Below are 27,042 nucleotides of genomic sequence, written 5' to 3'. Positions count from 1 at the left end.
TTGCTGACTGAACTCAACCCGTTTGGTTGTGGAGTTATTCAGTAAGCAGAGTAGCCGTCGCTACAATATGTTGGAAAATCAGAGTAGAAAAAATAATGTAAAAATTTTTGGTTTGCCTGAGGACTTTGAGGGCAATAATCCAGTACAGTTTTTTTCAAAATTGGCTGCCTGAAATTTTGGAGCCAGAGAATTTTCAAAATGGTCTGGAACTTGATAGAGCACATAGAGCTCTAAGGAAAAAAACTGTATCTGGGACAACCGCCACGCTCTATTTTTTTTAAACTTTATTTATTCGTTCAAAATACAGATAATAAGTAACATATATAACAATAAACAAAGCATGAATGTTATATTTTATAGTTATCTGCGAAACATATGTGATTTTTTTCCATTATTAAACAATATTTCATCTCATTATGCTAAAAGTCTCAAATTTAATCATTTCAGGTAAAATCATATCTCTACCGAACACGTTTTACCAAAGATCGAACTTGATAAAAATACACTTACGCTTAATCGGACTGTTTAAATCCTGAACATTAAAAGTAGCAAACTTCAACTCTGACATATCCACTAATATTACTAAAAACTAATCATATTAATATATAAAGACTCAGATCAATGTAAATAGGCCCTCCAATAGGAGAAAAAGAAACCACAAATTAAAGTCTAAATAAAATGAAAATTACAAAAAGATAAAAAGAAAAAAAAACCCAAAAAAACTACCAAAAGGTAGTATTCCCTAAACAAAAGTTGGGTGTGGATCACCCACCAGTGGCTGATGACTAGTAGAACACAGAGCAAATTTCTCCCTCCCCAGCCAAACAAAGAATAACGACAAGATATCATAATGACATTAAAAGAAAATAAAAATAAAAAAGTTCTTCTATTCATCCAAGAAATTCGAGCAATGAGTCAACAAAACTCATTGCTTCACGCTCATTCTCAAAAAAACCGAGATTGAAAGTCTCCACAAAACACCTTCAACACTGCCGGATAGCAAAAAGTAGACTTATAACCTTTACGCCACAAAACTTCTTTAACTGGATTAAATCGACGCCGACGCTGAATAACCTCTTGACTCAAATCAGGATAGAAAAAAACTCTACTATTCTGAATCATTAACGGAGCTTGTCTTGTCTCGCGTTTTGCACTGCTAGACGAAGTATTGTTTCTCTGTCCAAATAATTCAAGCATCGGATTATCACGGGTCTCGGTGGTTGACCAGGCAGAGGTCTTCTTCTTTCCAATACCAGAACTCCAGAGAAAAATTCCTGCCCCAGAATTTGTGGAATCTATTCGGTAAAAAAACGAAGAGGATCTTGTTCTTCCATACCTTCTGGCAAACCAACAAACTTCACATTATTCCTTTTACTTTGATTCTCCAAATAATCTACTTTCCTCTCTAACTCCCTCTCACGTTCTCGCAATTCTTTAATGGATTCTTCCACCTCCAACACTTTTTCTGTATTAGAAGCCACTTGTTGACATTTCAAAAAAGCAGCCTGAAATTGTTTAAAATCCTCACAAGATACTTCCACACGTATTTTAACTGTATCCAGTTCCAAACTGAGCCTCTGAGACATTTCATTCAGCATAGGCTGAATGATAAGGCTTAGCTGTTTACATTGTAGTTCAGAAAAGCTCAGCCCTGCTTTCTCTAATGTAGTGGCAGAACCAAGTAACTGCAGCTCCTGCTGCATCTCAACAACAGGCAGTTTAACAGTTTTACTGCGGGTCTGGACTCCCAGCGACGGCACCCCGACTTCCTCAGGGGGCCGACGCTGTTCTCCCCCCGCAACCCATTGTTGCTTCAAAAACTCACAAAAAAGACCAAAATATTCAGATTGGAGTATTTCCTGGGGCATTTCAAGCAATGGAGTCGTCTTCTTGCGTGCACCCTCCGTTAAAGTCGGCAGGCTGCCAGAATCGGGATCCACATCGGGGGCACATGCACCTTCCTCCTGAGAACGGGTAATTCCAGTGATGTCCTTCTCCTGTTGAGTAGTAGTCATTTTATCGGCTCCCACAGGCAATCTCTGTGGTTTAGGCTTGAAAGAAAGCAAGCCTGAAGTTGTAGCTGACTGTTTAGGCTCTAAATCTTCAACACTCTGAAAATGCAGTTTCTTCTGTACTTGAGGTTTAATCTTTTTACCATTAATAGCCATAACAATTCCTTGATACTTTAAACTAAGTTTTTAAAAAAATTTAAACCTGAAAACAAAGAGTTAAAAACGGGTTCTTAAAAGTCTGGCCAGAGAGGTCGAGATTACACATCTAGACTCTACGCCATCTTGCCATGCCCCCCGCAATGCTCTATTTTGATTAAATGTTTACATTACCAAGATAGAGAAATGATTTTGCAAATGACAATTCAAAATGCCAGGGAACAACAAAGCCCTTTAAAGGTTCAGAATAATAGGGTAATCGTCTGTGCAGATTTTAGTGATCAAATTGTTAAAAGAAGAATTTAATCCAGCAAAGTCGGTTTTTTGGAAGAAGGGATTTTTGATACCCAGCAGTTCTTAAAGTTTTTATGGACAATATCAAGCGCAATTTTTTACTAATGAATCTGAAGCTTTGGAATTTGCCAATTTGTTGCCTAATAATAAGCAGAATGGAAGATAATCTTATTCTTCACAACAAATGGAAGGGGATCAAGAAAAATCGAAGGGAAGATTCCAGCAGGAAATCAAAAGTTGACGGAGATTCAAGTTGAAATTGATGATGATCAAGTTAATAGAGACCTTGAAGAAGCTTTTCATACTTGACCAATTGAAGTTTAATTCTGATATTCTGTCTGCGGGAGGCGGATTCTCATTTTTTCTGCTTTCCTCTTCTGAGGCCTCATACCTCTAGTGGCGAGGGCCATTTCTTGTAATTAACAGAATTAGCGCTGACCTAATCAATGCTTTTGGTTTTTTTTTTCTCTTTTTTTCTTTTATTTACATTAATTTAATCGTTAGATGCTGAAGAGGCTATTTATAGATTAGAATGGAATTATTTATTTAAGCTTTTGCAAAATGTTCAAATTTGGCAAATATTTATAAATTGGATTAAAGCTTTATATAGAAATCCTTTGGCTAGAATAGTTACCAATGGACAACTTTCTTCTTTTTCATTAAATAGATCAGCTAGACAAGGTTGTCCCCTATCTCCTGCATTATTTGTTTTAGCAATTGAACCATTGGCACAATCAATAAGGCAAGATTTTAGTATTAAAGGAATTAAAGTTAATAAGGAGGAGTATAAGATTAGTTTGTTTGCAGATGATGTATTGATTAATAGAAAAGATCCTGAAAATTCTTTAATTTCTTTATATAAAAAGTTACAAGATTATGGGAGAATATCTGGTTATAAAATTAATTGGGATAAAAGTGAAGTTATGCCATTAGTAGAAGGAGATTATGATCGTTGTAAATGTGTAGCTCAATATAAATGGACACAAAATCTGATTAAATATTTAGACAATCTGTATAAGTTAAATTATGTTCTGCTATTTAATAAAATTAAAGATGATTTAAATAGATGGAATGATTTACCCATTACCTTAATAGACAGAGTGAACTGAATTAAAATGAATATGTTTCCAAGGATTCAATACAGGTACACGATCCTTTATCCGGAACTCTTGGGGACAGTGTGTTCCAAATTTTAGATTTTTTCAGATTTCAGAAGGCCAGATATAAGCATACATGAATTGTGCTGCCATATCCACCCCACCCCTTCCAGTTGCCCTGCCTTCTCCCCCCACCCCCTCGCCTGCCCGACTCACACTGCCAGTTTCTCACCCGCCCGACTCATGGTGCCAATCTACCCCCTCACCCGCCCGTCTCAAACTGTTGGTCTCCCAGCCACCCAACTCGGTCTCTCAGATGCCTAACTTGCGCTGCTGGTCTCCCAGCTGCCTGACTCATGCTGCCGGTCTCTCACCCACCCGACTGGCGCTGCCGGTCTCCTCCCCTTGCCCGGCTGACTTGCGCTACTGGTCTCTCGCCCACCCGACTCGCGCTGCCAGTCTCTTACCCACCCAACTCGCGCTGCCGATCCCCCCCCCCCCCCACCTTGCCTGCCCGACACGCGCTACTGGTCTCCCAGCCACCTAACTTGCACTGCCGCCTCTCTCCGCACTTGCCAGATTTTGGAGCTTTCTGGATTTTAGATGTCCAGATAAAGGATTGTGTACCTGTATCTTTTTCAATCTATTCCTTGTTTAGTACCTAAAATTTTTTAAAAGATATTAATTCAATTTAAGGAAATTTTTATGGAAAGGGAAAATGAATAGGGTATCTTTGGAGAAATTAACTTTGAAATTTGAATTAGGTGGTTTACAACTTGCACATTTTCAGAATGATATAAAGCTGCACAATTTAAATAAACCTTCAATTTGGGCAAGTATAGAGTTAAATAAAATTGATGAGAAGTCTATGTCCAAATTTATTTATAAATGGAATTCAAAATTGTTAATTGGTAGAGACACACCATTATTGAAACATTTAATTGAAATATGGAATAAAATTGATTATGAGATAGGTGGAAAAGGAAAGATTTCAGCGAAAACACCTTTATATCAAAATATACTTTTTTCTTTTACTGTCAATAATCAGTGTTTAAAGATATGGAATCAATTGGGGGTTTAAAAAGTTGAAGATTGTTTTGAAGCAGGGAAGTTTGTATCTTTTAATTGGGTGAAGGAAAAATTTCAAGTTCCGAGTAATACTTTTTTATATATATTATCAAGTAAAAACGTTTTTATTGGAAAAATTAGGTCATAGTTTAAAATTACCTAGACAATCTGCTTTGGAATTATTACTTACTAAAGAAGAAATAAATAAGTTTATTTCTAAATATATTAGTTATTACAAAATGTCTAGGTTAAATATTCATAAATCAAGATTAAAATGGGAATCTGACTTAAATAAAATTTATGTAAGGATTTATAACTAAGGTTATAAATGTAAGATATAGATTAGTACAATATAATTTTTTTTACATCAATTATATTTAAACCCTCAAAAATTAAAGAAATTTAATTTAATTTCCTTGGATTTGGAGAAGAGATAGATACTTTTTTTTTCATTTGATTTGGACCTGTTCCAAGGTTAAGACTTTTGGGTACAGGTTAAATTATTTTGGAGAAAGTATTAAAAGTGAGTCTTCCATTTGATCCAATGTTATTTTTATTAGGGGATATTAAGTCAGTTGCTTTAGGATTAAATTGACTATGTATCAAATTGAATTTTTACATTTAGCTTTGGCTGTTTCAAAAAATGTTCGGCCATTACTTGAAAATCTGATTTTGTTTTAGGAATGCAAAGATGGCAGACTGAAATTAAATCCTATATTCCTTTAGAAAAGGTAATGTATAATTTGAAGGATAAATATCATTTTTTTAATTTAAGTATGGAGCCCATACCTAAAAATTATTGGTTTGAAGATTTAATCCCTTGGTCTTTTCCGGGGTGTGTCTCAGAATCCATCGTAGAAAAAGTTGAATATTGTTGTTTTTAAGTGATGGTCTCCTTTCTTCTTTCTCAGTAGGTGCATGGGGGAGGAGGGTGGATGTTAGTGGGGTGGATGAGGGAGTTTATTCAATTACATACTTTCTGTATGAATATGTTATAATTAATGTTATATGATTTAAAAATTATAAATAAAATATATTAAGATAAAATAAAATAAATTAATAAAAAGAAATGTATAAAACTGGGAAGATTTGTTTACCAGCTTGCTGGAAGTTATTCTCTTGAAATTGTCAGTGGTCAACATGCAGAATCAGACTTTATCCAAACCCAAGCACTTTGTGCTGACATAATGTCTGTCGAATATGCACAGCTAACAATGAATTGATCAAAGTTTAAATCTGGGCATAGATGAGCGTGATCCAATCCAAAGTTCAATGCCAAGGAATCCTCCTTCATTCCTGCACCTTGGCCTTTCATTGGTCTCCTGTTCCCTGTGCTGGATTCTGCCTACCTCCAAAGAATTTGTGTTTGTTTCATATCTGTACACTACTTCAAAGCCAGGGGTTACTCCTGGTGTAGCCAGTGGAGACTAACGTGTTGGCCACTTCACACAGAGTGAGCTCTCACAAACTGCAAGTGAGCAAATGCTGCTTATTGTTTAACAGAGGAATGTCTCGACTCGTTCCCTGGGATCATTGAAAACCAGATTGAAAGATGCTGATTTAACATTCCCAGGATTATTCTTCAACCCTGGATCTGAAAGGAGAGGTTCCAGGCCAAGGTGCTACTGAGGGAGTGTTTCACTGTCAGACTGAGGGAGCGTTTCACTGTCAGACTGAGGGAGCGTTTCACTGTCAGACTGAGGGAGCGTTTCACTGTCAGACTGAGGGAGCGTTTCACTGTCAGACTGAGGGAGCGTTTCACTGTCAGACTGAGGGAGCGTTTCACTGTCAGACTGAGGGAGCGCTTCACTGTCAGACTGAGGGAGCGTTTCACTGTCAGACTGAGGGAGCGTTTCACTGTCAGACTGAGGGAGCGTTTCACTGTCAGACTGAGAGAGCGTTTCACTCTCAGACTGAAGGAGTGTTTCACTGTCCGACTGAGGGAGCGCTTCACTGTCAGACTGAGGGAGTGTTTCACTGTCAGACTGAGGGAGCGCTTCACTGTCAGACTGAGGGAGTGTTTCACTGTCAGACTGAGGGAGCGCTTCACTGTCAGACTGAGGGAGTGTTTCACTGTCAGACTGAGGGAGTGTTTCACTGTCAGACTGAGGGAGCGCTTCACTGTCAGACTGAGAGAGTGTTTCACTGTCAGACTGAGGGAGCGCTTCACTGTCAGACTGAGGGAGTGTTTCACTGTCAGACTGAGGGAGTGTTTCACTGTCAGACTGAGGGAGTGTTTCACTGTCAGACTGAGGGAGTGTTTCACTGTCAGACTGAGGGAGTGTTTCACTGTCAGACTGAGTAAGCGCTTCACTGTCAGACTGAGGGAGTGTTTCACTGCCAGACGGAGGGAGCGCTTCACTGTCAGACTGAGGGAGCGCTTCACTGTCAGACTGAGGGAGTATTTCACTGTCAGACTGAGTGAGCGCTTCACTGTCAGACTGAGGGAATGTTTCACTGTCAGACTGAGGGAGTGTTTCACTGTCAGACTAAGGGAGTGTTTCACTGTCAGACTGAGGGAGTGTTTCACTGTCAGACTGAGGGAGTGTTTCACTGTCAGACTGAGGAAGCGCTTCACTGTCAGTCTGAAGGAGCGCTTCACTGTCAGACTGAGGAAGCGCTTCACTGTCAGACTGAGGGAGTGTTTCACTGTCAGACTGAGGGAGTGTTTCACTGTCAGACTGAGGAAGCGCTTCACTGTCAGACTGAGGGAGCGCTTCACTGTCAGACTGAGGGAGCGCTTCACTGTCAGACTGAGGGAGCGCTTCACTGTCAGACTGAGGGAGTGTTTCACTGTCAGACTGAGGGAGTGTTTCACTGTCAGACTGAGGGAGTGTTTCACTCTCAGACTGAGGGAGTGTTTCACTGTCAGACTGAGGGTGTGTTTCACTGTCAGACTGAGGGAGCGTTTCACTGTCAGACTGAGGGAGCGCTTCACTGTCACACTGAGGGAGTGTTTCACTGTCAGACTGAGGGAGTGCTTCACTGTCAGACTGAGGGAGTGTTTCACTGTCAGACTGAGGGAGTGTTTCACTGTCAAACTGAGGGAGTGTTTCACTGTCAGACTGAGGGAGTGTTTCACTGTCAGACTGAGGAAGCGCTTCACTGTCAGACTGAAGGAGTGTTTCACTGTCAGACTGAGGGAATGCTTCACTGTCAGACTGAGGGATTGTTTCACTGTCAGACTGAGGGAATGTTTCACTGTCAAACTGAGGGAGTGTTTCACTGTCAGACTGAGGGAGCGCTTCACTGTCAGACTGAGGGAATGTTTCACTGTCAAACTGAGGGAGTGTTTCACTGTCTTCTGCATAAGAGGATAAACTATCTGCATTGTCAGATGGACATAAGTGGTCCTGTGGCAGTATTTTGAGGAAGAGAAATTGAAATAGAAATTGTTCCATCAAGCTCATGCTACATAGATTCAGAAAGAGCAGGTCATATTAATCAATTTTACTGGTGTTATTTGAGAAAATAATGAGTGCAGTGGATAGAGGGATGATAGATTTCCAGGAGAAGTTTCATAAACTACTTCATTATTCTTAAGTATGCATGGAACTGGGGGTAATGTATTAGCATGGATCGGGAGCTGGTTAACCAATAGAAGGCATTGAGATGGGATAAGTGGGTGTTATTGTGGTTGGTAATCTGACAAAAGGCAAAGGAGGAAAAACCCAACACCCAACCCCAACCAACCAATTTTCCCTTGCAACCGCTGCAATCGTGTCTGCCTGTCCCGCATTGGACTGGTCAGCCACAAACGAGCCTGCAGCTGACGTGGACTTTTTACCCCCTCCATAAATCTTCGTCCGCGAAGCCAAACCAAAGAATCTGTGGTGAGGAGAGTGCCACAGGGGTCAATGCTGGGCCCATAACTAGTCATGATCTACATCAATGAATTGGAAGAGGGGACTGATGATACTATATTGAGTGGAAAAGCAAATTGTGCAGAGGAGGCGGGGAGTCTACAGAGAGATATAGATAGATTCAATAAATGAGCAAGGGTCTGACAGGTGGTGTACAATGTTGATAAATGTGAGGTTGTCCACTTTGGAAGAAAAATAGAAGATCGATTTATTGTTGAAATGGTGAAAATTTTCAGCAGGCTGTTGAGGGACTTGGGACTATTTGTGTATGAATCACAAAAGGTTGGTTTGCAGGTGCTATGGATAATCATGAAGGCAAATGGAATGTTGGTCTTTGTTGCTAGAAGGATTGAATTTAAGAGCAGGGAGTTTCTACTGCAAATGTTCAGGGTACTGGTGAGGCCGCATCTGGAGTGTTGAGTTCAGTTCTGGTCTCCTTACTGGAGGAAGGATGTACTGGCTTTGGAGGCAGTGAAGAGGAAGTTCACCGGGTTAATTCTAGAGATGAGGGGTGGAGGGGTAGCCCATGGCCTGGGAGTACACTCACTAGAACTCAGAAGAATGAGAGGGCATTATAAGATTATGAAAGGGATAGATAGCACAGAGGCAGAATATTGTTGCCACTAGTGCGTGAGACAAGAACTAGAGGGCGGAGTAAGGTGGAACTGCTTCTCCCAGAGGGTAGTGAATCTGTGGAATTCCCTATCCAAGGAAGCAGTAGAGGCTGCCTCTTTGTGTGCATTTAAGACATATTTTTGCATTTGTGGGGGAATTAAGGATTTTGTGGAACTGCAGGTAGGTGGAGTTGAGTCCATGGACAGATCAATCTTGATATTGTGGCGAAGCTGACTCATTGGGCTGGATGGCCAACTCCTGCTCTTATTTCTGATATTCTCATTTTCTCAGAGCAGGGATATTGCCCCCTGTGTTCTGGGCATCATCTTTATCACAAATAGCATCAGTGATGAAGCAGATTCTATGGACACTCACCTTGCTGGAGATGGTGAGAGTATGCTGCAGATGAACTAGCTCTTGTGTTACATATGTGTTCGACTCTTCAAAGGGTTCTTTGTTAGCATACAGTGCAGAGGTTTTGAGTCGGAAGTCATAAGGTTCGCCAACCTGAGACCGATTTTGAGTTGATCTGAGAGAAGGAAGCCACTGATTGGGAGTGTATTTGGAATAAGGGAGGAAGTAAATTTTTTTTAAAATTTTTTATTTTTCACACCATAAACCACATTAACCATGATACATACTTTTTCCTTTTCAAATATATACAGTGCCATTTTCTCCCCCCCTCCTCCCTCCTCCCATCCCACCCTCCCTACCTCCCCCCTCCCGTCCATTTAAAGTACAAAATCTAGGATACATTAAACCAGTCAAACAATGTTGTCATTCAATAAAAATAAACAAGAAATTCCACTGAGTCAATTCTTTTCATTTCCTTCTCCTTTCGTTAATTTAGGTAGTGAATGTCCCCGGTAGGTTTTCGCTATTGTGTTTCATGTAAGGCTCCCATATTTGTTCAAATATTTCAATATTATTTCTTAAACTATATGTTATTTTTTCTAATGGAATACATTTATTCATTTCTATATACCATTGTTGTATTTTCAAATTATCTTCCGATTTCCAGGTTGACATAATACATTTTTTTGCTAAGGCTAGAGCTATCTTAACAAATCTTTTTTGTGCATCCTCCAAATCAATTCCAAATTCTTTGTTTTTTATGTTACTTAGGAGGAAGATCTCTGGATTCTTTGGTATATTGTTTTCTGTAATTTTATTTAATATTTGGTTTAGATCTTCCCAAAATTTTTCTACTTTCTCACATGTCCAGATTGCATGAATTGTTGTTCCCATTTCTTTTTTACATCGAAAACATCTATCAGATACTGTTGGGTCCCATTTATTTAACTTTTGAGGTGTAATGTATAGCCTGTGTATCCAGTTATATTGTATCATATGTAATCTCGTATTTATTGCATTTCTCATCGTTCCAGAGCATAACTTCTCCCATGTTTCCTTTTTTATCTTTATATTTAAATCTTGTTCCCATTTTTGTTTAGTTTTACCATTTGTTTCCTCATTCTCCTTTTCTTGCAGTTTAATATACATATTTGTTATAAATCTTTTGATTATCATTGTATCTGTAATCACATATTCAAAGTTACTTCCCTCTGGTAAACTCAGACTGCTTCCTAATTTGTCCTTCAAGTAGGATCTCAATTGGTAATATGCCAGCACTGTATCTTGAGTTATATTGTATTTATCTTTCATTTGTTCAAAGGATAATAATCTATTTCCTGAAAAACAATTTTCTATTCTTTTGATCCCTTTTTTCTCCCATTCTCTAAAGGAAAGGTTATCTATTGTAAAAGGGAGTAACTTGTTTTGCGTCAATATTAGTTTTGGTAATTGATAATTTGTTTTATTCCTTTCTACATGAACCTTCTTCCAAATATTGAGTAGATGATGTAATACTGGAGAACTTCTATGTTGTACCAATTTTTCATCCCATTTATATAATATGTGTTCAGGTATCTTTTCCCCTATTTTATCTAATTCTAATCTAGTCCAATCTGGCTTTTCCCTTGTTTGATAAAAATCTGATAGGTATCTTAATTGTGCGGCTCTATAATAATTTTTAAAGTTTGGCAGTTGTAAGCCTCCTTGTTTATACCATTCTGTTAATTTATCTAGTGCTATCCTCGGTTTCCCCCCTTTCCATAAAAATTTCCTTATTATTTTCTTTAACTCCTTGAAGAATTTCTCTGTCAAGTGTATTGGTAATGCCTGAAATAGGTATAATATTTGGAAAAATGTTCATTTTAATACAGTTTATCCTTCCTATTAGTGTTAGTGGTAAATCTTTCCAATGCTCTAAATCGTCCTGTAATTTATTCATTAGTGGATAATAATTGAGTTTATATAGTTGGCCGAGATTTTTATTTATTTGTATACCTAGGTATCTTATTGCTTGCATTTGCCATCTGAATGGTGATTCCTTCTTAAATTTTGAGAAATCCGCATTATTCATAGGCATTGCTTCACTTTTATTTACGTTAATCTTGTAACCCGACACTTCTCCATATTCCTTCAATTTCTTATATAATTCTTTTATTGATAGTTCTGGTTCTGTTAAGTATACTATAACATCATCCGCAAATAAACTGATTTTATATTCCTTGTCTTTTATTTTTATCCCTTTTATATTATTTTCTGTTCTTATCAATTCTGCTAGTGGTTCTATAGCTAACGCGAACAATAAAGGTGATAGTGGGCATCCCTGCCGTGTTGACCTGCTTAAGTTAAATTGCTTTGATATTTTCGCCAATGGTCCCTTATATAATGCTTTAATCCAATTAATATATTTCTCGGTAAACTGAATTTTTGCAATACTTTGAATAAATAATTCCATTCTACTCTGTCAAAGGCCTTCTCTGCGTCTAAAGCAACTGCTACTGTTGGCGCTTTACTCCCTTCTACTGCATGAGTTAAGTTAATAAATTTACAAATATTGTCTGTTGTGCGTCTTTTTTTAATAAATCCAGTTTGGTCTAGATTTACCATTTTTGGTACATACTCTGCTAATCTGTTTGCTAATAGTTTAGCTATTATCTTATAATCTGTGTTAAGTAAAGATATTGGTCTATATGATGCTGGTGCGAGTGGATCTTTCCCTTGCTTTAGTATTACTGTTATTATTGCTGTTTTACATGAATCTGGTAAGCTTTGTGTTTTATCAATTTGGTTGATTACTTCCAGGAGGGGAGGAATTAATAAATCTTTAAATGTTTTATAGATTTCTATTGGGAATCCATCCTCTCCTGGTGTTTTATTATTTGGTAATTTTTTTATTATCTCTTGTATTTCTACTATTCCAAATGGTTTTGTTAATTTATTTTGTTCCTCTATTTGTAGTTTTGGTAGTTCAATTTTAGTTAGAAATTCATCTATTTTCCCTTCTTTCCCTTCATTTTCAGTTTGGTATAATTGTTCATAGAATTCTCTAAAGTTTTCCTTGATCTCCTTTGGATTATATGTGATTTGTTTGTCTTTTTTCCTTGATGCCAATACCATTTTCTTAGCTTGTTCTGTCTTAAGCTGCCATGCTAGAATTTTGTGTGTTTTTTCCCCTAGTTCATAATATTTCTGTTTTGTCTTCATTATATTCTTCTCCACCTTATATGTTTGTAGTGTTTCATATTTTATTATTTTTATCTGCCAATTCTCTTCTTTTAGTTGTATCTTCCTTCATTGCTAATTCTTTTTCTATATTTACTATTTCCCTTTCCAACTGCTCTGTTTCCTGATTATAGTCCTTCTTCATCTTGGTTACATAACTTATTATTTGTCCTCTAATGAACGCTTTCATTGCATCCCATAGTATAAACTTATCTTTCACTGATTCCGTGTTTATTTCAAAATACATTTTAATTTGTCTTTCAATGAATTCTCTAAAATCCTGCCTTTTGAGTAACATGGAGTTTAATCTCCATCTATACATTCTTGGAGGGATGTCCTCTAACTTTATTGTCAATATTAAGGGTGAATGGTCTGATAATATTCTAGCTTTATATTCTGTTTTTCTTACTCTATCTTGCATACGAGCTGATAACAAAAATAGGTCTATTCTTGAGTATGTTTTATGTCTAGCCGAGTAATATGAATATTCCTTTTCCTTTGGGTGTTGTTTCCTCCATATATCCAAAAGTTGCATTTCTTCCATCGATTTAATTATAAATTTGGTTACTTTGTTCTTTCTGTTAATTTTTTTCCCAGTTTTGTCCATATTTGAATCCAAATTCAGGTTGAAATCCCCTCCTATTAATATGTTCCCTTGCGTATCTGCTATCTTCAAAAAGATATCTTGCATAAGCTTTTGATCTTCTTCGTTAGGTGAATATACATTGAGTAGATTCCAAAACTCTGAATATATCTGACATTTTATCATTACATATCTCCCTGCTGGATCTATTATTTCCTCTTCTATTTTAATTGGCACATTTTTACTAATTAATATAGCTACTCCTCTTGCTTTTGAATTATACGACGCTGCTGTTACGTGTCCTACCCAATCTCTCTTTAATTTCTTGTGCTCCAATTCAGTTAAATGTGTTTCTTGCACAAATGCTATATCAATTTTTTCTTTTTTTCAGTAAATTTAGCAGTTTCTTCCTTTTAATTTGGTTATGTATTCCGTTAATATTTAAAGTCATATAGTTCAGCGTAGCCATTTTATACTTTGTTTATCTTCCCTTTCCGTTTCTCCATCATTACCTTTCTTTCTTATCCATTTCTGCTTTCTTGTTTTGAACACTTTATAAGACAACATTTCTAAAACATCAAACATTTTCCCTATTCTCCTATTTAAAACTTCTTTAACCCCATTCTCCCCTCCCCCTCCCGAGTTGTCCTTTATCCCTTGTCGGACAACCACATCTCCCCTCTCCATTTGGATTTGCGAATTCACTCGCAAACGTCAGCTGATTTTGCAGTGACCGTAACTCTTTCCCACCCAGCCCCCCCCAGAAAATATTTCAATTTTCATATGTAACAAAGGTCACTCTTTTAATTCCCTCCTTATTCCCTCTATTCCATTTCCCTCCCTTATTAATTCTTGTCTACACTCTATATATTTTCCTCTAAATACGGATACATTCATGTATGCACACTTTATATATACACACATATACCCCTTTACACACATACATATATATCGTGGTCATTTCTACTCTTATTACATGTCTTCATCTCTCTGCTTGTTTTGTAATTGTTCTGCAAATTTCCTTGCTTCCTCTGGATCCGAGAATAGTCTGTTCTGTTGCCCTGGAATAATTATTTTAAGTACCGCTGGGTACCTTAACATAAATTTATATCCTTTTTTCCATAAGATCGTTTTTGCTGTATTGAACTCCTTCCTCTTCTTCAGGAGTTCAAAACTTATGTCTGGATAGAAAAAAATTTTTTGACCTTTATATTCCAGTGGCTTTTTGTCCTCTCTTACTTTCTTCATTGCTTTCTCCAATATATTTTCTCTTGTTGTATATCTTAAGAATTTTACTAAAATGGATCTTGGTTTTTGCTGCGGTTGTGGTTTCGGGGCTAAAGTTCTATGTGCCCTCTCTATTTCCATTTCTTCCTGTAATTCTGGTCTTCCCAGGACCCTGGGGATCCAATCTTTTATAAATTCTCTCATATTCTTGCCTTCTTCATCTTCCTTAAGGCCCATTATCTTTATATTATTTCTTCTATTCTTCTTCTTTCTTTGGCTTGGCTTCGCGGACGAAGATTTATGGAGGGGGTAAAAGTCCACGTCAGCTGCAGGCTCATTTGTGGCTGACAAGTCCGATGCGGGACAGGCAGACACGGTTGCAGTGGCTGCAGGGGAAAATTGGTTGGTTGGGGTTGGGTGTTGGGTTTTTCCTCCTTTGCCTTTTGTCAGTGAGGTGGGCTCTGCGGTCTTCTTCAAAGGAGGTTGCTGCCCGCCAAACTGTGAGGCGCCAAGATGCACGGTTTGAGGTGATATCAGCCCACTGGCGGTGGTAAATGTGGCAGGCACCAAGCGATTTCTTTAGGCAGTCCTTGTACCTTTTCTTTGGTGCACCTCTGTCACGGTGGCCAGTGGAGAGCTCGCCATATAACACGATCTTGGGAAGGCGATGGTCCTCCATTCTGGAGACGTGACCCACCCAGCACAGCTGGATCTTCAGCAGCGTGGACTCGATGCTGTCGATCTCTGCCATCTCGAGTACTTCGACGTTAGGGATGAAAGTGCTCCAATGGATGTTGAGGATGGAGCGGAGACAACGCTGGTGGAAGCGTTCTAGGAGCCGTAGGTGATGCCGGTAGAGAACCCATGATTCGGAGCCGAACAGGAGTGTGGGTATGACAACGGCTCTGTATACGCTTATCCTTGTGAGGTTTTTCAGTTGGTTGTTTTTCCAGACTCTTTTGTGTAGTCTTTCAAAGGCGCTATTTGCCTTGGCGAGTCTGTTGTCTATCTCATTGTCGATCCTTGCATCTGATGAAATGGTGCAGCCGAGATAGGTAAACTGGTTGACCGTTTTGAGTTTTGTGTGCCCGATGGAGATGTTGGGGGGCTGGTAGTCATGGTGGGGAGCTGGCTGATGGAGGACCTCAGTTTTCTTCAGGCTGACTTCCAGGCCAAACACTTTGGCAGTTTCCGCAAAGCAGGACGTCAAGCGCTGAAGAGCTGGCTCTGAATGGGCAACTAAAGCGGCATCGTCTGCAAAGAGTAGTTCACAGACAAGTTTCTCTTGTGTCTTGGTGTGAGCTTGCAGGCGCCTCAGATTGAAGAGACTGCCATCCATGCGGTACCAGATGTAAACAGCGTCTTCATTGTTGGGGTCTTTCATGGCTTGGTTCAGCATCATGCTGAAGAAGATTGAAAAGAGGGTTGGTGCGAGAACACAGCCTTGCTTCACGCCATTGTTAATGGAGAAGGGTTCAGAGAGCTCATTGCTGTATCTGACCCGACCTTGTTGGTTTTCGTGCAGTTGGATAATCATGTTGAGGAACTTATGGGGACATCCGATGCGCTCTAGTATTTGCCAAAGCCCTTTCCTGCTCATGGTGTCGAAGGCTTTGGTGAGGTCAACAAAGGTGATGTAGAGTCCTTTGTTTTCTGCACTTTTCTTGGAGCTGTCTGAGGGCAAAGACCATGTCAGTAGTTCCTCTGTTTGCGCGAAAGCCGCACTGTGATTCTGGGAGAATATTCTCGGCGACACTAGGTATTATTCTATTTAGTAGAATCCTAGCGAAGATTTTGCCTGCAATGGAGAGCAGCGTGATTCCCCTGTAGTTTGAGCAGTCTGATTTCTCGCCTTTGTTTTTGTACAGGGTGATGATGGTGGCATCACGAAGGTCCTGAGGCAGTTTTCCTTGGTCCCAACAAAGCTTGAAAAACTCATGCAGTTTGGCATGCAGAGTTTTGCCGCCAGCCTTCCAGACCTCTGGGGGGATTCCATCCATACCTGCTGCTTTGCCACTTTTCAGTTGTTCGATTGCCTTATATGTCTCATCCTGGGTGAGGACCTCATCCAGCTCTAGCCTTAGGGGCTGTTGAGGGAGCTGGAGCAGGGCGGAATCTTGGACTGAGCGGTTGGCACTGAAAAGAGATTGGAAGTGTTCTGACCATCGGTTGAGGATGGTGATCTTGTCGCTGAGGAGGACTTTGCCGTCTGAGCTGCGCAGCGGGCTTTGGACTTGGGGTGAGGGGCCGTACACAGCCTTTAGAGCCTCGTAGAAACCCCTGAAGTCGCCAATGTCTGCACTGAGCTGGGTTCATTTGGCGAGGCTAGTCCACCACTCATTTTGGATCTCCCGGAGTTTGCGCTGAAGATGGCTGCATGCGCGACGGAAGGCTTGTTTCTTCTCTGGACAGGACGGCTTTGTAAGGTGAGCCTGGTGGGCAGCTCGCTTCTTTGCCAGCAGCTCCTGGATTTCCTGGCTGTTTTCGTCAAACCAGTCCTTGTTTTTCCTGGAGGAGAAGCCCAGTACCTCTTCAGTGGATTGCAGTATGGTAGTCTTCAACTGATCCCAGAAGGTTTCAGGGGACGGGTCCGTGAGGCGGGTTGCATCGTCGAGCTTTGCTTTGAGGTTTGCCTGGAAGTTTCCTCTCGCTTCGTCTGACTGCAGGTTTCCAACATTGAACCTCTTTCTGGGGGCTTTACTGTTTCTGGGCTTTGGCTTGAAGTGAAGGTTGAGCTTGCAGCGAACCAGCCGGTGGTCAGTGTGGCATTCCGCGCTGGGCATGACCCTGGTGTGGAGCACATCTCATTTGTCACTTTCTCGCACCAGGAAGTAGTCCAGGAGGTGCCAGAGTTTAGATCGGGGATGCATCCAGGTAGTCTTAAGGCTGTCCCTCTGCTGAAAAAGGGTGTTTGTAATGACAAGCCGCTGTTCTGCGCAGAGCTCCAACAGGAGGCGCCCATTGTCGTTGCACTTGCCGACGCCATGCTTGCCCAGGATTCCTGGCCAGGTTTCTGAGTCATTGCTGACGCGAGCGTTGAAGTCGCCAAGGATGACAACCTTGTCAGTTGTAGGGGTGCGTTGGATGAAGTTGCGCAGAACTTGTCCTTTTCTGCTGGTTCCGCCTGGAGGGTTGGAGCATAGACACTGATGAGGGTGATGCAACACTTGTTTTGAAGGGGGAGTCGCATGGACATGATTCGGTCCGAGTGGCCTGTCGGAAGGTTTTCGAGTTTGGAGGCAATAAAGTTCTTGACCATGAAGCCTACACCAGATAGGCGTCGTTCATCCGAAGGCTTGCCAGACCAGTAGAGTGTGTAGCCCGCGCCGCGTTCTTGGAGGCTGCCTACATCTGCCAGGCGGACTTCACTGAGAGCGGCTATGTCGATGTCAAGTCTGAGGAGTTCATGTGAAATGAGAGCAGACCGACATTCAGGTCGGTGGCTGTCAGCCTTGTCTAGCATGGTTCTGATGTTCCAGCATGCTAGCTTGAGTTTGTGAGCATCTTTTGAGGGGGAGGATGTGGAGGGGGAGGACGTGGAGGGGGAGGATGTGGAGGGGGAGGACATGGAGGGGGAGGACGTGGACCTGTCCTCGGGCCTGCGCAAAGGAGCTTTTAGGTGGAGTGCAGTGCGCGCAGTACTGGCCCCACCCTTTACACCCATGGTTCGTGTGCCGTGGCCGAGCAAGTGGAGGGGGAGGACGTGGACCTGTCCTCGGGCCTGCGCAAAGGAGCTTTTAGGTGGAGTGCAGTGTGCGCAGTATTGGCCCCACCCTTTACACCCATGGTTCGTGTGCCGTGGCCGAGCAAACTGGGACGTGGCAGCGAGGTCCTTGGGTTGTAGGTTTTATATCGGAGTGGCCTTCTCCTATGCAGGTTTCTTACCCGGGCTGGAGGGGTCTGCCTCCCCTCCTAGGTAGGTCCATACTGCCCGGACCGGGGCCGTGGCCGCCGCAGCTCTCCCTGTGCCCGGACTGGGGCCGCCGCCTCCAACTCTCTGCCCAGATCGGGGCCTCCGCCTGCCTCACTCGACCGAGGCCGGGGCCGCCGTCTCCCCCTTGCTCCTGCCCGGATCGGGGGTGCCGCCGCCTACCCTTCGCCCGGACTGGGGCCGGGGCCGCTGCTGCTCTCTCTGTGCCCGGACTGGGGCCGCCGCCTCCCACTCTCTGCCCGGATCGGGGCCTCCGCCTGCCTCACTCGACCGAGGCCTGGGCCGCCGTCTCCCCCTTGCTCCTGCCCGGATCGGGGGTGCCGCCGCCTACCCTTCGCCCGGACTGGGGCCGGGGCCGCTGCTGCTCTCTCTGTGCCCGGACTGGGGCCGCCGCCTCCCACTCACTGCCCGGATCGGGGCCTCCGCCTGCCTCACTCGACCGAGGCCTGGGCCGCCGTCTCCCCCTTGCTCCTGCCCGGATCGGGGCCGCTGCCGCCTACCCTTCGCCCGGACCGGGGCCGGGGCCGCTGCTGCTCTCTCTGTGCCCAGACTGGGGCTGCCGCCTCCCACTCTCTGCCTGGATCGGGGCCTCCGCCTGCCTCACTCGACCGAGGCCGGGGCCGCCGTCTCCCCCTTGCTCCTGCCCGGATCGGGGCCGCTGCCGCCTACCCTTCGCCCGGACCGGGGCCGGGGCCGCTGTGTGTGTATTATAGTTTTCTATCATATCTATCTTCTGAGCTAACAGCTCCTGTGCTTCTTTAGCTTTTTTATTAGATTCTTCCAATTTCTTTTTTAAGTCTTTTACTTCCATATCTACAAATGTTTCTCATTTTTCCATATTTTCCACTCTTTTTGCCAATTCTGATATGGCCACTTCCATTTTATTCATTCTTTCTTCTGCATTCTTAATTCTTCTTTCTATCTCATTAAATTCTTGTAATTGCCATTCTATCACTGATTCCATATATTCTTTAAAAAAAGATACATCCATTGTCTTGCTTTTCTCTTCTTCTTCCAGTTCTTTCTGTTCTTCTTCTTCTTCCTCTGGGTTGACCATCTGTTGTTTCCTTGTTTTCTTTTTACCCTCTTCTTTCTTGTTGTCGTTAATGTCTGTGTTCTGCACCTGCTGCTGTGCTGCAGGTGTCTCTCTCAGCTGTGGAGATCGACTCCGCAGCTGTTCCCCCCTCCCATCAGTGTGTTTTTTTTCATGCACATTGCGCATGCGCAACTCCTCGCGCATGCGCGTTTGCGCACTTTTACTTGGCTCTGCGAGCCATTTTTGTAGTCCCGAGCCCGGGACCTCCACTGACCTGTGGGAGCGGGCCTCTTTCTCCGCGGCGGACCTCTTCGGACAGGTAAGGCCTTCACCTTCTTCTTCCGACGTCTTTCCTTCTTCTTTTCTTCCCGTTGTTTTTGGTTTTTCTTTCTTCGCTGCCATTTTCTTCACACTTTTACTTTCACTTTGTTTTGGTTTTTAAGTTTGTGCCTTTGCTTTTTCTCTATCTTTTTTTAACTTTTCTGGAGAGGGCTGGAGTTCCCCTACCGGCCACTACTCCATCACGTGACTCCTCAGGGAGGAAGTAAATTGAGGAAGAAGCGACCGACTTTAAATCACAGACTTACTCATCTCTCAGGAAGGGGAAGTGAGAGGTAAGAGTGCATGATCTCTGGGGATAGATTATGGTACTTGTACAATGATGACTTCTCAACAGTCCTCTGAAGTTTGGGAGTGGTGGTGGACATGTGGTAGGGTTATGCTGGGAATGGTAGCTCTAGCGCAAGGTCTGGCACTGGACGAGGAGAATTCTTCAACAACTTTCTACCCAACATCTGTCCCCAATTCATGGCTGTCCACGGGTGCTGGCCACTTGTCTGAACTAGAGATTCCCTCTCCATCTTGTGAGGTCACTTACTGCATGTGGTGGCACACCACCGGCCTACTGCAGGGGGCAACATCTGTACCTGCAGGAGTGTACCACCGGCCTACTGCAGGGGGCAACCTCTGTACCTGCAGAAGTGTAAGGGGACAGGACAACACCTGGCCGGCTGTCAATCAGTTGGCCTGAAGGGATCAAGCCCCATCCGGACAGGTGTCAATCACCCTCTGGGATATAAGCCTGCGCCGGCCTCCCAAAGCTCATTCAGAGTTACTGCAACTACAGCCAGCCTGGTTCTGTGGAAGTCTTTGTGGATTAAAGCCTGTTGTACAGTCTTTACCTTGTGTGTGTCTGATTCTGGCTAACAACGTACCACACTGCATATGGCAGTGGTATTGGCAGGAAGTGCTGGGGTGGGATGGAGTGGGGGGGGGGAAGGAAAGTGGGGGGAAGAACAGGGAAGAGAATGGATGGGACTGATATGCCAATAACCAGGACAGTGGTGAAACAATAGCAACAATGGGACTATTTCAAATTTGGCTTTAGATCTGACTACAATATGAAAAAAGGCCATTTAGTCTGTGTTGGCTGTCAGAATCATTCTCAATCCCCCACTTACTTTCCTGCAGCTTGATCTCTCACAGATCCATCAATTACCTTTCCCTCCATTCATGGCAATGATTAGCTCATTGAATATAAAGCATCTCGGTGAAGTTATCCAAGAGGTTGGTGAGGCCACACTTAAAAGACTGTAGGCATTTTTGGTCGACTAGCTATATCGTGAGAGACTGGAAGAACATGGCTTGTTCTCCTTAGAGTGTAGGAGGTTGAAAGGGAAACTTACTGAGGCCTATAAAATCATAAAGTTCAGAGATAACGTGAAAAATTACACTCTATTTCCTGGAGTGGGATAATCTAAGACGAGAGGGCATAACTGTTGGGTGAGGGAGTGGGATTTAGAATGGACAGAACGAGCCAGTTCTTCACCCTGAGGGTGGTGGGCACATGGAACGAGCTGCCACATGTAAGTGGCACTTGGAGAACTCAAGGATGGGAGGGGATTGGAAGAGGCCTGGCCCAATTTGGGCAAGTGGGACTAAAGCAGGAGGGCATGTTGTTCGGAATTGGATAGCTGGCCCTGTGGGCCTTTCTCTGTGCTGTAAGATTCTATGACGCTGCATATTTCATCACAATTTTCCTACAGGTGAAAATAACTGAACACCTATCCTGACATGCCCTTTAGGGACCATACATCTTCCAGTAAGATCACCCTTCCTTCTGTTGAATACTGCATTAGCCTTTCTTGAAGAGACAGCCTTCTCATCCCAGGAATTAGCCTAATGAACCTCCAATTTCCTTTGTGTGTTCCGTGCTCCAGGTGAGGCCTCACCAATAACCTGTCAAGCTTTTATAGTATTTCCTGCCTTCCAAATGCCACCCCTCTCCAATGAAGGACAACACGCTATTTCCCTCGGAAACCCCTTGCTCCTCTATATTGTGCAATATGGAGGGTTACACAACACAGCTACACGAACTGCTGTTCCCCCTTCCTCCTTCCCCCTTCCCACATGCTAAACTCTCAAGTCCAGCATTAGGGCACAGTTCTACAGGAGTAGAGTGCAGGACTGTACAGGAGCGGCGCGCAGGGCGGTACAGGAGCGGCGCGCAGGGCGGTACAGGAGCGGCGCGCAGGGCGGTACAGGAGCGGCGCGCAGGGCGGTACAGGAGCGGCGCGCAGGGCGGTACAGGAGCGGCGCGCAGGGCGGTACAGGAGCGGCGCGCAGGGCGGTACAGGAGCGGCGCGCAGGGCGGTACAGGAGCGGCGCGCAGGGCGGTACAGGAGCGGCGCGCAGGGCGGTACAGGAGCGGCGCGCAGGGCGGTACAGGAGCGGCGCGCAGGGCGGTACAGGAGCGGCGCGCAGGGCGGTACAGGAGCGGCGCGCAGGGCGGTACAGGAGCGGCGCGCAGGGCGGTACAGGAGCGGCGCGCAGGGCGGTACAGGAGCGGCGCGCAGGGCGGTACAGGAGCGGCGCGCAGGGCGGTACAGGAGCGGCGCGCAGGGCGGTACAGGAGCGGCGCGCAGGGCGGTACAGGAGCGGCGCGCAGGGCGGTACAGGAGCGGCGCGCAGGGCGGTACAGGAGCGGCGCGCAGGGCGGTACAGGAGCGGCGCGCAGGGCGGTACAGGAGCGGCGCGCAGGGCGGTACAGGAGCGGCGCGCAGGGCGGTACAGGAGCGGCGCGCAGGGCGGTACAGGAGCGGCGCGCAGGGCGGTACAGGAGCGGCGCGCAGGGCGGTACAGGAGCGGCGCGCAGGGCGGTACAGGAGCGGCGCGCAGGGCGGTACAGGAGCGGCGCGCAGGGCGGTACAGGAGCGGCGCGCAGGGCGGTACAGGAGCGGCGCGCAGGGCGGTACAGGAGCGGCGCGCAGGGCGGTACAGGAGCGGCGCGCAGGGCGGTACAGGAGCGGCGCGCAGGGCGGTACAGGAGCGGCGCGCAGGGCGGTACAGGAGCGGCGCGCAGGGCGGTACAGGAGCGGCGCGCAGGGCGGTACAGGAGAGGAGTGCAGGGCTGTACAGGAGTGGTGTGCAGGGCTGTACAGGAGTGGAGTGCAGGGCTGTACAGGAGTGGAGTGCATGTCTGTACAGGAGTGGAGTGCAGGACTGAACAGGAGTGGAATGCAGGGCTGTAAAGATGCCGGGTGCAGGGCTAGTGGGCAGGCCTGTAGGGGAGAACGGTTTCATATTTTGCAGCTACTATTGTGAAGAAGGTATTCGCCCCAGTCCCCTGTTCATTCTCTGCTCTCTAATGATGGGATGGTTAGGATTCCAGGCTCCCCACCCTTTCCTGAAACCAATGTGTCCCCCTCCCACCCCCACCGACCCTAGCATTAGTATTACCCTCAGCCTCCTCTCCTGGATGAAGCGCACATAAGCTCACCCTCCCCAGCCTCAGTCAGTGAAGACATCACCCTGCTTTTGTAGTACCCCATGCAACACAGGAACATACCCACCCCACCCTTGAGTCAGGGATAATGCTCACCCTAACCTAGGGGACTCAGAACGAGATGGTCGGGGAGGGGTAATCCCCCAGAACCTTGGCCAATTGCAGCCCTCCTCACTCCTTGTTCACGTTTCAGCCAGGCTCAATCCAAATTCTTAAACATCAATATCCATCTTAATTTAAATATAAACACTTGAATTCTGTGTTAAGTCAAAGCAAATGGTCCAATCCTATATTAAATCAAAGCTCCCCTTTCAGGTCAGGCCAAGTTTTTTTTTTAACAGGGATTTAGATGGACAAGGCAGAGTAAGATACAGTCCTAAATGCAGCTGTAGGGTTGGTGGAGATGCATGAAAAGGCCAGCATTTACTAGTTGGGCCGAATTGCTCCTTCTTGCACTGTACAACCCTATGATTCAGTGCTATCCAATAGGGACTGATGTTGATCTGATGCAGAGCTGAGGTTGCAGTATCTCTTCCACATTTATTAATGTAGTTATCTTTAGAACAAAGTTTGTACCTTCAATAAGATACAGCCCAGAGATGTGAATTCTGCTGACGGCCACTTTTGGTTTTGCTTTCTGTCACTGACTGCACTGCTCTCTCTCTCTGCCACATTAGCTGGGTTTGTAGATGCAATGGGTGTGTAATGTGACGATCCAGAGCCTGCTTTCAGCTGCACCGTTGGCCCTGAAATCCCTCTGAGTAAGCAACCCTGTGGACTCCCTGTCCCTGCCAAGGGTTGACCTGATCCTCAGTGGCCAAGAGAATCGTCCCTTTCCCTATCTGGGTGCCAGGTAATGCTATGGGAATTGGTTACTGGGGATGAGTTTGGAAGATAGATGAAGTGCTGTCTGATGAAAATAGCTCGGTGGACTGTCCCCGATTTAGCATCAAATGGTTGTGGGTTTGAGTCCCACCCCAGATGTTTTTGGGCTGAGTTCCTGTGCAGCACTTTGGGACCTCAGCGCAGTTGCAGGGAGTGTCTTTCACTCTTGAATCCCAGTAAGTTTGTTTAACTTACAAACATTTATTACTAATTCAGATAAACCCAACAATTATACAATTTCAGTCAATATTTGATCAGCAAAGCAGAAACCAATGAAATAAGACACAGGCATGAGTTAAAACCGCATCAAAAGCACTTGATATTGCATTCCAAAATTATTTCAGGTGAAATATGTATCAAAAGTATTTACCAAACTCCAGCCGTCCAGCACCTAGACTCTCGGCGTGTTCTCTGCAAGGGTGAAAAATATAGCTGTGGACTTTGATCAAAAGTTTGCTAAAGGTTTGAATCACATGACAGGACTGAGAAAATGTCAATACATTCCTGATGCCAGTCCATCCAATAACTCATCTGCTATGGTAGTTTCACACAAATCCATTTATCCAAATAGGAACAAAGAGTGTGAGTAGAAACCTAAATGGAGACATGGTTACCGCAGCGGTCAGCACAACACCATAACAGCAGCAGTGACCTGGGTTCGAATCCTCCGCGGTCCATGCCCACGTGGGTTTTCTCCCATGTCCCAAATATAAGCAGGGTTAGGTGAATTGATCACATGGGTGTAATTGGGCAGCATGGCTCTTGGGCCGGAAGGGCCTGTTACCATCCTGTATCTATGCCTTAAATTAATGTGAGCAAGCAAATGTCCCTCACCGTCCCTTGACTGCGCTGGGTTAAAAAGGCTTCTTCAGGAAGGTGCACCAGCATACTCTGCTGGAGAGGTGTGGGCTGGATGGGTATGCTGGGGGGGGTGGGGGGGTGATAAGATGACTGAGATCCCAGATGGGTGCAGAGACTGAGTGCACCTGAGCAATCAGTGAGGTGCCCCTTGTGGGGAGAGAAGATTCAGCTCTGTTTGCCCGCAAGCCCCCAAACCCAAACTCAAAACATTGCAGCTTTGAAGTCTTACCCCCTGCCTCAGCAGTTGTTGGGGGAATACATTCATGCCCTCACTGCCTCATGTTGGAGGAAGATTTTCCTTTGTACTCAGGGTGCAGAGGAGAATTACCAGGATGTTGCCTGGATTGGAGAAAATACATGGAGCAAGGTTAACAGAGTTAGGGCCTTTCTCTTCGTGACAGAGGATTAGAGGTGGCTTTATAGAGGTATATAAGATTATGAGGGTGGGCAGCCAGCACCTTTCTCTTGGGGTGGCAACAACAATTACCAAAGGACATCTGTTTAAGGTGAGTGGAGGAAAGTTTAGAGGAGATGTCAGAGTTTTTTTTTAAACACAGGAGTGGCAGGTGCCTGGAATGTGTTGCCAGGGGTGGTGGTGGAAGGTGGTACAATTGAAACATTTAAAGGACATAGATAGATTCATAATGTAATGAAAATAGAGGGTTAGGGGTGCGAGGTAGGGAAGGGTTTGATTGTTGTCGAGTTGGTTTACAAAGGTTGGCACAACAATGTGAGCAAGGGGACTGTACTCTGCTACAATGTTCTATGTTCAATACCCTCATTGGGACATTATAAAAGTCAAGAAGTCATATGCAATTGCATATGGAGGCAGATATGACCACAACTTCTGAGATGCATTTAGACAGCAGATAAACAGGCAGAGAATGGAGGGATACAGACCATGTTCAGGAAGATAGAATTGGTTTGCTTGATATCATGGTCAACACATTCACATGGGCCAAAGGCCTTGTTTCTGTACTGCCCTGAAATGACTGAACTCCAAATATATGGATCTGTTCCTCCCTTAACAGAGAAACATTTACCTCTATACTTCAAACCTCAAGACCACCCACTCTTCAACAGCCAATGTCCACAAGCTTAGGCTGTCTAGGAAAAGACACTGTCAGCGCTCCAGAGATCTGATCGCAGAACTGTATGGATGTGAGGGTGAAGATTGTACAGGAGTGGAGTGCAGGCCAGTACAGGAGTGGAGTGCAGGGCAGTACAGGAGCGGAGTGCAGGGCAGTACAGGAGCGGAGTGCAGGGCAGTACAGGAGCGGAGTGCAGGGCAGTACAGGAGCGGAGTGCAGGGCAGTACAGGAGCGGCGTGCAGGGCAGTACAGGAGCGGCGTGCAGGGCAGTACAGGAGCGGCGTGCAGGGCAGTACAGGAGCGGCGTGCAGGGCAGTACAGGAGCGGCGTGCAGGGCAGTACAGGAGCGGCGTGCAGGGCAGTACAGGAGCGGCGTGCAGGGCAGTACAGGAGCGGCGTGCAGGGCAGTACAGGAGCGGCGTGCAGGGCAGTACAGGAGCGGCGTGCAGGGCAGTACAGGAGCGGCGTGCAGGGCAGTACAGGAGCGGCGTGCAGGGCTGTACAGGAGCGGCGTGCAGGGCTGCACAGGAGCGGCGTGCAGGGCTGCACAGGAGCGGCGTGCAGGGCTGTACAGGAGCGGCGTGCAGGGCTGTACAGGAGCGGCGTGCAGGGCTGTACAGGAGCGGCGTGCAGGGCTGTACAGGAGCGGCGTGCAGGGCTGTACAGGAGCGGCGTGCAGGGCTGTACAGGAGCGGCGTGCAGGGCTGTACAGGAGCGGCGTGCAGGACTATACAGGAGCAGCATGCAGGACTGTACAGGAGTGGAGTGCAGGTCTGTATAGGAGAGGAGTGCAGGGCTGTACAGGAGAGGAGTGCAGGGCTGTACAGGAGTGGTGTGCATGTCTGTACAGGAGTGGAGTACAGGACTGAACAGGAGTGGAATGCAGGGCTGTAAAGATGCCGGGTGCAGGGCTAGTGGGCAGGCCTGTAGAGGAGAACGGTTTCATATTTTGCAGCTACTATTGTG

At 44.9% G+C, this 27,042-nt stretch overlaps 1 protein-coding gene across 2 annotated transcripts in view; it reads right to left on the bottom strand.

The window, feature by feature from the left end:
* Window positions 1-24,597, bottom strand: part of LOC138739058 (Na(+)/H(+) exchange regulatory cofactor NHE-RF3-like) — a 55,737-nt gene extending 31,140 nt beyond the window's left edge. The window contains exons 1-2 of one of the 2 annotated variants that reach the window (XM_069890470.1): window positions 24,495-24,573; window positions 9,481-9,651 (exon numbers count right to left, since the gene is read on the bottom strand). The gene's annotated coding sequence lies outside the window, so the exon portion shown is untranslated. Of the gene's footprint in view, window positions 1-9,480; window positions 9,652-24,494 lie in introns of both variants that reach the window. The other variant, XM_069890469.1, reaches the window with a different exon arrangement.
* Window positions 24,598-27,042: the final 2,445 nt, after the last annotated feature.

The sequence above is a fragment of the Narcine bancroftii genome, chromosome 7 (assembly GCF_036971445.1).
Source record: "Narcine bancroftii isolate sNarBan1 chromosome 7, sNarBan1.hap1, whole genome shotgun sequence".
NCBI lineage: Eukaryota > Metazoa > Chordata > Chondrichthyes > Torpediniformes > Narcinidae > Narcine > Narcine bancroftii.
The sequence above is the reverse complement of the archived record's forward strand: the minus strand, read 5'-3'. Positions and strand labels throughout refer to the sequence as shown.